Raw genomic sequence first — 4126 nt, 5'->3', positions numbered from 1 at the left:
TGCTAGGAAGGGCCTCCAACCCATCAGGTATCCTACATTCACTCATTATATGCTTTGTATCTCAAACCACTGTATTAGTAACATACTACCGATTTGTGAGATATTGTTTAGTTAGTTAATATCGATTTGTTTGCTATTTTGCTAGCAACACAAACTGATATATTGCTTATAACATTGTTGAGCTTATCATCAGGTTGTAATGAAGACGATATAGCTCAATCAATTGAAAATTATGGAGAATTGAACATCTATAGTAATGATGCTACTGAAGAATTGAACATCTGCACTAATGATGCACATGATAAGAAGAGTGCAGGCATTAGACTCACTCTTGACTTGAATGTTTGAGTAGAAGAAATGCAATTCAATAATAAGGTAGATTATCATGACAGTACACATAATAAAAGTGTAGGCATTGCGAATGAATATGGAAGTACACTTGACTATGTTCCGGTAGAAGGAATGCAGTTTAATAATAAGGAAGCTGCATATCAATTTTACAATGATTATGCCCTAAAAGTTGGCTTCAGTGTGAGAATGTTTTCTTGGTCAAAAAATGCACAGGGTGTCGTGGTGAGAAAGACATATGTTTGTTCCAAGCAAAGTTGGAAAAAATCAATGAGAAATCCAACAAAGAGCATGCCAGAATCAAGATGTGGATGTCAAACAAGAATGGTTTTGAGAAGACATCCGAATGAGAAGTTTCTAGTTCGTACTTTAATCAGTGATCATAATCATGATTTATCTACAGCATTTATGACTCCTATGTTAAGGTCACATCGTAAAGTAACTCTAGCGCATGTTGCAATGGTTGAAATAGCAGATAGCGTTGGCATTGCACCAAGGAAAACATATAATTTGTTTGCCCACATAGACGGTGGTCGCGATAATATGTCATTCACACCTTTGGATCTAAGAAACCACTTGAGAAGGAAGATGACAAATAACATGAAGAATGGAGAAATATGTTCTTTGGTTGATTACTTACAGAAGAAATCAAGCAATGACCCTGGTTTGTTTAGTGCAATGCAACTGGATGAAGATGGATATGCTGTAAATATGTTTTGGGCCGATTCAAAGTCAAGAGTAGATTATGAATGCTTCAATGATGTGCATGTATTTGATACTACAGTAAAGATTAATACTGAGCAGTGGCCATTTGCGCAGTTTGTGGGAGTGAACCATCACTCACAGAGTTGTATATTAGGCGACGCATTTTTGTATGACCAGACCAAGGAAAACTTTGAATGGTTGTTCAGAGTATTTACACAGGCAATGAACGAGAAGCAACCTGGAGTTGTACTTACAGATGGTGATCACGCAATTGCGGCTGCGGTGCTTCATGTGTGGCCAGATGCACATCATCGGCTATGTTTGTGGCATATCTTTCAAAATGCAGCAAAGAACATAGGACACATATTTAATCAGAAGACAGGGTTTGATAAAAAGTTTACTAGGTGTGTGCTTGAGAGCGTAGACGAGATCACCTTTATGTCTGATTGGGAGGAAATGATTCAGACATACGACCTTGAAGATTGTCTGTGGTTACAAAATTTATATGCAGAAAAAGAGAAGTGGGCATTGGCATATGAAAGACAATACTTTTGTGCTAGTATGATAAGCACGCAAAAAGCTGAATCTATGCATGCCACTTTGAAGAAAACCCTGTATTCGTGTTTAACAATGTTTCGCTTCATGGAACAATATGAATTATTTATAGACGGTCTAAGACAGAATGAGCTTGAACAAGACGTGAAATGCTTCAATACACGTCCTCCAACTTTTTTCATGAAAATATTGATGCGACCTGCAGATCTGTATACACTAACTATATTTGAATGGATCAAGAAAGAGATGTTTCATGTCATGAATTACAATATTGAAGGACCCATGCAAACCGAGAATATGCGCAAATACCGTGTTTTATGGGATGGCGAAAAGCATCACAAAAAGCAAGAAGCACATGTCACGTACAATGTGGACAATGGAAGAGTTGAATGTTCGTGCAAAATGTATGAATTTAAAGATATTTTATGTTGTCATGCATTAAAGACACTTAATCAAGAGAAGATACAAGAAATACCGGAGTCTTATGTAATGCGAAGATGGAGAAGACAAGCAAAGATTGAAATGCTTGATATAGACAATGTGAGTAAATCTGGTGTCGACGAGAAGTGTCAGATAGCCTTACGTTACCAACAACTCTGTAGGTCATTTATGCATGTTGCTGATTTGACATCGAGAAGTGAAGAAGGCTATGTATGCATGAGAAAAGCGTCAAGGGAGTTACTTGAAAATGTGCAGTTAATTAACCTTCAGTCCGTTGCAAAGAATGAATACTAGTCGAAGATAATGGGATCGAACAACGTAGGTGAAAATCATGCTTCGCTTGACACTTCTGAGAAGTTGCGTTGTAGCCTAAACATCATCTTCAACAAGTCGGTAGTGAACGTTGTTTATTATGATGGACATATTCATGAAGCGAAGGGTATCAAAAGAAAACCTGCTTCTGATCGCAGTCGTCGAAGGACAAAGGGTGCACTAGAATTGGTTGGCAAGAAAAGGTCTAAGAAACAACCAACCGCTAATCAAAAGCAACAAAGCCCTTCTCATGAACATGTATGTAAGACATTATATTGCTTTTCATTACGTGAAGCTTGTCAATATCTAACTCGTGTAATGTCCAACATGCAACAATACCCTAAAGACGTAATACCCAACGTGCTAACATTCATTCCTTCTGACCAGATTTTTGGCAACGATAACTTCAGTTTTACAAGTCTTTTGGTATGTAATCAATGTTGGGATGAGGTTTGCATTTCCTGTGAAACATAAGACAGTGTTTTATATTTTGTGTTTCATGACAGACTCTGATGAATTCACAAGAGAAAACTTGTACACATGAATCTCGTTTGGGCTATTAATTAAGTTTCCATGCCTCTTTGCGTGACCCGATTACCATATTGTCGGATTTGTTAAGAGTTTAGGGTTTCCAGCAAAGCTCGTTTACTGAGAAATTGTTGGGTTTCCCTTTTTATTCGGACCGTAGCAGAACTCCTTGGATGTCCACTGATCTTGCCGAGGAAGTCTTTCGTAATTGCTGGATTTTGATTTGTCGGTGACAATTTATGGTCTGTGGTTGGTGGTGCGTGAATCGATTTCGTATTCACTGAATAGCAATTTTTGCAGTCATCCGACTGTGATTTGTATGTGTAATCTAAAACAGTCAGTCGTATACGCTTAATATATATTTACAATGATTTGTAGTTTAAATCATGTGCATCGATTTTATGAGAAATTTATAACAAAATAACGATTTCAACATAGAAATTGATGTGCGTACAACATAATACAATACAAATCGAGACGAAAATTGAACATGAATCCTCAACATGAAGCCTATAACATAAACCCTATACCCTAAACTTAGTGAAGATCAACGAACACATTTGCGATTTATGCGGTCAACACAGGCATGTAATCGACGTTCGGAAATGATATAAGTAAAGATCTATAAGAAATGATTGACGTTCACAAATCATTGTAATTCTCTACCTTCTGTACTGAAAATCACAAAATAAATTTGCATTGTATGTTGTCAAAAAAACATGGTAATGTTCCCCGTTGAATGATAATAGTCAGCAGCGAAAAGGTACATTTGTCGTTCAGAAATCGCAATTTTCCTCATCGTCATTAAATGTAAATCACAAGACACAAATGTGATTCGTACGGTCAACATAGGATGTATTTGAAAATCTTTCATTGATCGTACATTGTTCATTGATCACAGTGGTTGAGCAGTAGATCTTTTAGTTCATAAATAGTCGCACAAGTACTGGACAATGTGATTATCTTCTACTTCGTGAACCAGCAACAGTCAAACTGATGGTTCCTTTATAAACCTGAAGTTCCTCACTCAAACATGTAACCAACTACATAGCAAATTGTGGTCGATGAGGCAGACGAAGACAACTACATGACCAACAATGGTGAATCATGCGTATATTGTCTACACATCGTCTCCATTTTCATCAAAATCTGTCTCTTTCATGCCATTTTTGAGATTTGTGTTGTGTACTGTATAATGTAATTTCAATATCGTTCATTGAAAATTCCTTATTCATTT

The sequence above is a fragment of the Nuphar pumila genome, chromosome 3 (assembly GCF_984573655.1).
Source record: "Nuphar pumila chromosome 3, dmNupPumi1.hap1.1, whole genome shotgun sequence".
NCBI classification, from domain to species: Eukaryota; Viridiplantae; Streptophyta; class Magnoliopsida; order Nymphaeales; family Nymphaeaceae; genus Nuphar; species Nuphar pumila.
Note: the sequence above shows the minus strand (reverse complement) of the source record.